Source organism: Bactrocera latifrons, unplaced genomic scaffold, assembly GCF_001853355.1.
Source record: "Bactrocera latifrons isolate USDA-ARS-PBARC rearing strain unplaced genomic scaffold, ASM185335v1 scaffold_8, whole genome shotgun sequence".
NCBI lineage: Eukaryota > Metazoa > Arthropoda > Insecta > Diptera > Tephritidae > Bactrocera > Bactrocera latifrons.
In genome coordinates this window covers 1910046-1918324 of record NW_017537489.1, presented here as the reverse complement: position 1 = coordinate 1918324, position 8279 = coordinate 1910046, and the positions used below count along the sequence as shown (strand labels likewise).

At 37.3% G+C, this 8279-nt stretch overlaps 1 protein-coding gene across 3 annotated transcripts in view; it reads right to left on the bottom strand.

Moving 5' to 3' along the window:
• Positions 1-3200, bottom strand: part of LOC108976740 (talin-2) — a 59787-nt gene extending 56587 nt beyond the window's left edge. The window contains exon 1 of one of the 3 annotated variants that reach the window (XM_018946012.1): positions 3086-3200. The gene's annotated coding sequence lies outside the window, so the exon portion shown is untranslated. Of the gene's footprint in view, positions 1-1339; positions 1494-3085 lie in introns of those variants that run through there. The other 2 variants (XM_018946008.1, XM_018946009.1) reach the window with 2 other exon arrangements.
• Between the last annotated feature and the right edge of the window lie 5079 nt (positions 3201-8279).

Here is an 8279-nt window from a genome sequence, read left to right as displayed (position 1 = left end):
AAGAATAAAAAAAAAATACAAAGTAACCAAAATATTTAATTTTGTAAGATAAACCAAAACTTTTATTTTATTTAACAAATATACACTAGTTCTAGAAAATGTATGTATATTATATGTATTTTATATAATTGCAAAACGAGTTCAAAACATTAAAATTTTCATACAAAACCTCCATATTCTACATACATACGTACATATGTCTGTATATACTTTTGTAAACTGAAAACTATCAGTCTACGTAGTACTCATATACATACATATGTACGTAATCATTTGTAGTTTTGTTTTTATGAAAATAATACCGATACATTTATGATTATAAATACATATGTACATCTACACATATACATACATACATACATATGTACATAGGTAAAAATAAGAACAAAATATCGAGATAGGAATAAATGCTGAACACTGCTCACTGGCGAGTTCCAAACTAGCGGCCAGTGTATAAACAAACAAGCAGCTAGCAAAACGAAGCGAGTTAGACGAAACGGGTAGGCGGTAGAATTCGAGGAGGCCAAGTCAATTGAGGCACTGAAACGATGAGGTAATTCGTTGGTTTTTATCCAATAAACAGCGTATATACATATATATGTATAAGGCAGCCAGCAAATATATTTTTGACTATACATCAATTTCAGCACAAAATTTTTGCTTTTTCTTTGGGCAATGCACATACATTAATACTTATTTAAGTATATGTCATTGATACGATGTTTTAAGAATTTGCATAACTTTAATAATTTAGTTTGTCTGATGCACAATTTGTTGACTTCGAAATACATACATATGTATGTACACATGTTTTCATAATTTAGATTCTTGATGATCACATATCTACACTTCTCATAAATTTTAGTAATAACCACTTGTAATGCCAGATTGCATATTGACACCAACGCCAGCAGTCGTCAGAATTTACTTTTATATAGAACAACATACAATGCCTGATTTATTGAATCGGTCATTTTGTACCACGATATAACAAGCAGGTCCATATAAAATTCTATAATTTATATTTTTCACTTTATTATGTTTCGAAAATCACACACACAGATATATTATTTATGTATTTTATGTTTTTCTCAAACAAATTCCTGCCTAAAAATTATTAATTTCATAATTATATTGTATCCAATTTAGATGTGTTGCCGCATTGAGTATAACCAACCACATATTTTTCCTAAAACACCATATGTTATATTTCCACAGACACTGAGCCTGCCCGGAATCACTTATATTTTATATATACATATACATATATATGTATGTAAAATCATAATTACTTTACAAACTACACTTTGCTACCAAATTTCGTTTTGCGCACTCGTACCTTTTTAGCTCACAATAAACTTATTCCATCAGCACACATTCGTTCGCAAATTTTAATGTTATTTTTCACTTTTTTTTTTGCCTTTTTTAATCGAATTAAAAAGTTTTAAACTTATTTTCACGCGCGCCGTCTGCGTGTTGGAGCAGCTCACACCGTTTCTTCTCTTGAACTGAATGTTCAGCAAATATAAATTCAGTATATCGCCACCAGTGCACCGTAGGCGAAACGAGCGCTAGCGCCTAGCCAGAGAGTAAAAAACCACAAACATTAAATAATTATAAATAACCTTAGTTAGCATTTATACAATATGTCAGAGTCACTCGCTCTATATGCTCATCGGTACTCACTAAAGAGTCTGAAATGGGGAATCTCAATGCTGCAAGAGTTGATGACGATCTTGCCGGTAAAATTCACGAAGTGACTCCAAGTAATCACATATGTACAAATGTATATGTATGTAAGTATGCATAAATACAACAGATGTGTGATGAAAGCAAAATTGCTGCGCGAGCGCGAATGACTAATTTAAGTATTTATTGGTAAATTGAAAAATTTGTGGAGTAGCACAACTATAGGGTAACGAAAGGAAGTAGCGAAATATATGGAACCTTAATATGTTGTTGATGCTTGAACGAGTATTACTCATAGCAATTCACCATGCAGACGTTTTTGTGTTTACCATAACAAAATGACATTGCTCAATAAATGTAATTGGCAAATTACAACATAATAAGGCGGCATTTTGTCATTTATATTTCAACAATCAGCATCTAGGTAAATACAATTAAGAGATTTTAATCAAGATCATTTGCACTTTGATATGTTAGTTCATAACAAAACCAAAAAACACGTTAACTTCGTTTATATGTATACCCTTCACAAATATGAAAGGTCCCTAAAATTAACTTGACTTTGATCGGTGACAGATACAAACATATATGCTATAGCAGACCTGAAAAACTTCTTCGGAGATTGTACTGTTACCTTGAACAATAATCCGAGCCAAACTTCGTGTAAATATCTTGTCAAGAGTTAACCCTATTAGAACGAAACTATTTTTCTAATTTACTAAAGGAGGTTGGTGGTGGATGGTATTATAGATGCTTAAAACATTTACTAAATAATTTGGAGAGATATTGACAAATTTTGATATGATATAGATCCATGTTGTTGTTTCAGTTTAAATAATAAGTTTCTGATCACAATTTCCGCCAAAAATTGTTATTATGTTTACAACGGTACATATTTTACATATCAGATGGTTTAAAGAAGATCAGAAGAAGAAGAAGTCCTTAATAACGTGAAAATCTGATAAGTTCTGAACATTATTTCGTTGCATGAAGTCAAAATGCAATAAGCTTCGAACTAATAGATGTTTTAAAGATGCCTCCATAAGCATATACATATGTGCATGCATACATCTGCACAAATGTGTGAATGTCAATTTTCTTATTGGATTTAATGCACCGCACTTTTGCATATGACAAATAATATATTTTCCTCATGCATACTCTGCATCTTTATATTACAATTAGAAGAAGACGCAATCTCTTACTATATTACCATCATATTAAATTTTTTGCATTTATTTGCAGCAATTTGTTGTAGAGATGATGCCACAAAAATCTGACATCGGCAGAGGCAAACAGCTGCATGTAAACTTCTTATATTTTGCACAAAAACTACACAGAAAGCACACAAATATACACTACTGAGCTCGCAAAACTTTAATTTACTTAAACTTACATGTATTTTCGTTTACTACACGTTTAAAAACAATTGAATAGCATAAAATAAACACCTTTACAGGATTCACTTCATTGCTGGAGAATAGAAAAAACACACATACGCCCATTAGCAACGATTGCGCTGCTGTCAGATTGACAGTAAATCGCCTTACCATATCAGTGTAAAAAAACGGAGCGATACACTGCGACATCTGTGTGTTCAATAAGAACAATAAGGCAAAAAAGTGGAATGGCGTATAATACATTTAAATAATAAATAATAAAATTTTGTTAGCTAAAATAAAACAAACATTATGTAAATCTTTCCCTTTGCTACATTTAAAATAATCATCATTTGTTTAAAGAAATAGATCTTTACCCTGAACCCTGAATTGAAATCGAACCGAAGCTTTATTTTCAACTTACAATAGCTGTTGTTGTTTTATAACGGTGTTTCCAATGGTTTTTAGTATCGGATTAAATGAGAGGTACCGACGGTATTTGACCTTTCCCACTACAGTCGGGTCTACGTAATAGGAACGGACCTGGATTTTTATCCGGCCAAGAACTGCCAACTCGGCAGAATTCCGCCGCTGCGATAACAAAAACAACAACGGTACTTGACGAAGAGAAGAAGACGTGTTGTGTGAGTAGATGATGAAAAAGCGTTCTAATTATAGAAGAGCAATTTTTGCTTTGCTGAATCGGACCAGTTCACAAGCCACCCAATAATTCGTCATATATCATAAATATTTGCTCCTCTGCAGGTAGTCGATGCACATCACACCTTGTGAATATTAGATAACCATGGGCATCCCTTTCCGGTGAATAGGGCAGACAAGGAGTGGGTTCACGGGTGAAATCTTCTGTTTGGATTCTTTGATTTCTACTGTATACCAAAAGATTCTTATTTCGTCGACGGTCGTGAAACTTTTTCATATGGCGCTTAAATAACATTACTGAGTCACTCGTACATCTTTAATCGAGATTGTGGGTGCGACTCATCAAAAAGGACTTTCGATCGCGTTCCTCCCACAAACAAAAATCGAGTCACTGACCGATATTGCTCTTTTCCTCTTTCTCTAAAATCTACGGACACTACCTCGTCCACACGCGTCCAAAAACGAGACTACAAATGCGATTTGGCTGTTTTTGGTTTTACAGAAGCGATCCACGAGAATGTCATATGCGCCATCGCTAGCAAAAGATTTGGGTTTGGTTTTCAGAAAGTCATTCACATTATATAGTTGAGGACCAGAAAGGGACATCCTGAAATCCTCTCTCACTTCGACCACACTTCCGGTAATTTGGACCACTGTGCCGCGGAACCTACCACCAGCGGCTTCTTCTCCGCGCACATATATACCTCCGAATTGTATGTGGAAGGGGGGCGAACTCGCTGGAAAAGAGGCGCAGATCTGAACGGAAAGTGTAAAGTCGATGGGCGCGCTAGAAAGAATATCCCAATAGGAACGAACAGATGTTGACCGCTCTAGCCCAGTAAGCGATAGTCAGCAATCAAATGATAAATGGGAAATGAGGAGGAAATATCTAGACACTTTCTACGTTCACCAGAATAAGTTTGAAGAATCTTGGTTGTCATAGTTTCTGCAAGCCCGGTGAATTGGCAGATAGTCGCAGGCTCAATAAATATGTGTGATCTGTGCTCAGAAGTTTTGGGCTTCACAACGGACAAGCGTCTCTAGCAGCTCATGTGGGATTATTCGTGATCTCAAGAAATTCAGCATTACCTAATCTAAGGCTTTGAAAAACTTGTCGTAAAATCAATTAGTACTTTGTAGTCGCTTAAATAACTTTGAGAGAGAAGATAGCACCATTAAAGTTAAAGAAACAGTGCTTGAAAATCATCGTGTTGGCATCAGAGATATAGCATAACTTATCAACATATCTAATGGTTTGTGCCTGACTTTTTGGCCAAACACCTAACGATAGTCATCGCGTAGCCACATTTCTCGCAAGATTTGAAAAATGGGAAATGCGGAAACAAATTTATCGTTCCGGTGCCAGTGAGACAAAGAACTCTCCGTAGTATCGAGAATTTTGCTGCCACTAGCGCATCAATTGATGAAGACCCAAATCAGTCTCTCACACGTCGCTCTTAAGCGTTTAGCATCTCTGTGACGTCGTTGTGGCGAATTTTGCCAAAAGGCTTGGCTTACATCCTTACAAGTTTAAACTGACCCTTAGAATCGTCGCATGTTCGTGAATTGGGCTGAGCAACAACTTGAAAATGATCCGGATTTTCATCGAGAAATCTTCTTCAGCGATGAGGCGCATTTCTGGCTGGATGGCAAATATATGCATTATTGGTCAGGTAGCAATGCACACGTATCCATGAGTCATCATTGTATCCCGAAAAAAATTACGGTTTGGTGCGGCTTATGAGCCGGCGGTGTCATTAGGAAGTACTTCTGCCGTGATAATCAAAACCAGCACGTTACCGTGAATGCGAATCGCCACCACTCAATGATAACCGAATATTTTTTGCCCGAATTGAAGGACATGGATTTGGGCAATACACAAATCGCACAGCGAATATCACAATCGATTTATTGAAAAAAGAGTTTGTCAATTGGCCGCCTCAGTCGTACGATTTGACGCCGTTAGACTATTTCCTGTGGGCCTGCGTCAAGCCAGCGACGATTGATGAACTTCGTACGAATATTGAACGTGAAATTGCAGCAGTATTGGGCAATTTATCCCAGAAAACCGTCGAAAATTGGGTTCAGCGTCTGGACTTTTGCAAGCGTGTCCGTGGTGGCAATGTAAAAGAAATCAAGTTCCATACATAATGGCATCGAATGTGCTCTCACAGAAATAAAGAATTTGATATTTTATTTTATTTAAAAAAAAAACAAGCTTTTATAGCGCTCTTATTGAAAACTCCGTTATATATATTTACATATGTATATGCATGATGACATGTACATATGTATGTATAGGTTTTGAAAGACCGCTTGGCTTACTGTTAACCATTTCACCCAAACTTCTGGAAACAAAACAATTTCATTTCAAAAAATATTCCATTTCTCCCGCTGCCTTTGAATACAATGATAAATTATTATGTCGGCCATAAGCTATTCGACAAATTTTCCCAACTTCCTTGCAACTTTCGCCAAACGATCGTCATTTCCGCAACGTATTTTTCACTCGCCTTCTTCGACTTGCGAACAAAATACTTTTCTTCCACAACTGTGAATATAGTATGCACACAAATTTGTTGTATCCTCACTTTGTTACGCTAACAACAGCAAATCCATAAATAAGAGCGAAATTCGTATGAAAAACTTTTGCAAATCTTCGATGAAAAACAAAAAGGCAATAAAAATGGAATTCATGACTTCCAAGCCATTCGCTCACAAGGCGGCGCAAGGATGACGCGTGTGGGCGTGTGGTGTCTCGCAACTCACGCACCATGAAATATACATATGTACATACATACATACATACGCCATATATAAGTGCTGTGTTATCAGTGTGTGTGTGTGTGTGTGTGCGAAGGATATAAAAAAATTAAATGTTGGCGTTTCGAATTTTTATTTTCGCAAATGCGTGGACGGACATGTGCATAAGAAATTGTTTAGAATTGCGGGAAATATGGCTGACAACAAGCGTCTGTATACATACATACATACACATATATACCAGATACATATCAGTGTCTGTGCACATCATAATTTATGATAACTTCCTTACAAGCAGATAGTGGGAAAACTCGAGGAGTTTTCATAACCCCAAACAAATCCACGAAAAGTTGAGAAACCATGGCAAATGTATGAGTGTATGTGTGCGCATATTAATTGTGCTGTCGAAGGATATGCATGGAGTGAAATTGAATTAATCTCAATCGGACGCCTGTCGTTCACTTCCGCCCATCGACTAGAAAGTGCTGAAGCATCGGCAAGTTGGCAACCATGCCGCTTGTCGGAAGCGTCCAACATCCGGTCGAGTGGGAGGCTGCAACGTATAGCGCGTTAAGTCAGCGACTTTTCGTCGGCTTAAATGACCAACAACACAAAGCGAAAGCGCTCAGCCTTCGGTTGGACCCTTTGCAATTCGAACGCAGCGGAAAGATGATGCGTCTTAGTTGGCATGTTGTGACAAAGCGTGTGTGGAACTGACAATATTTTTGCATTATTCTGATTTTTGTTGTTTTTTGGTTACTCATCTTACACGCTCCTCACATGGCTTTGCAATTCAAGCCGGCGCCCATAAATTTCGCTCATGCCACGCATTTGTTGTTGATTTCCTCTAATGCGCGTCTTCAGCGGATGGCGGATAGCGGAAGGCGGATGTGAAAACGAACACTACAAATGGCATCGAACGCTGATATGTGGAAATTTCCACCCAAAAGCAACTGCCTTTATTCATTTCTTCATATGCCGCCTTCAGTCGCGCTCATATGCTTGCAAGTGTCCACGCGCTGTTTGGAAAATACAACTGAAATTACTGTCAGTCGCACGGTTGAGAGCTTGCCAAGATTTATGATGGCAAATTGTAAAAAAGCAAATAGAAAACTGGTTGAAATCACCATATTTTCATATGACCCTGTCTCATGGGAGCACTTAGGAGGGTTCTCGTATTGGGACAGTGTCGAGAAAATGCAATATTATAATCATAGGCTTTGTATCGCATACAATAACATAAGTAATCTATGGAATCTGGTTGGGTCATAACGTTGTAATGTATCTGTAATTAGTTAAATAATCGTTGAATTTTATTACGAAAACTCACGTTCTGTAAATAGTGTATTTCGCGCGCTTCACTCAACTTATGGTCAACATAATCGGCCTACTGAGCGTACTATTCTCACCACCATCACCCATCTTGAGACCCAGCATTCATTATTATTCTTTCTTTTTCTTTTTCTTTCTTCCTTTTGCTGTTGTGTTTCCAGCGTAGTGGACTCTACTTCCGCCTCCCCCTGCGGGTAGGGGGGACCCCTCCAGGGCGGGGGGAAACCGAATATACCCGCGGCAAGGCATGCCTGTCGTAGAGGCGACTATAAGCCATATGCACTATGTCAGGCTTTAGAGACCATGTTTTGATGTCAACATGGTCTAAGTCAGATAAGTGCTATAATATTCAGCYGGAAGTCAAATTCTAAGCTTTATATTTATATCTCAAAATATAAGGCATTTGTCACAGCTACAAATGCAACCAGTCATTGAGTTTATACGGGAACTCAACTG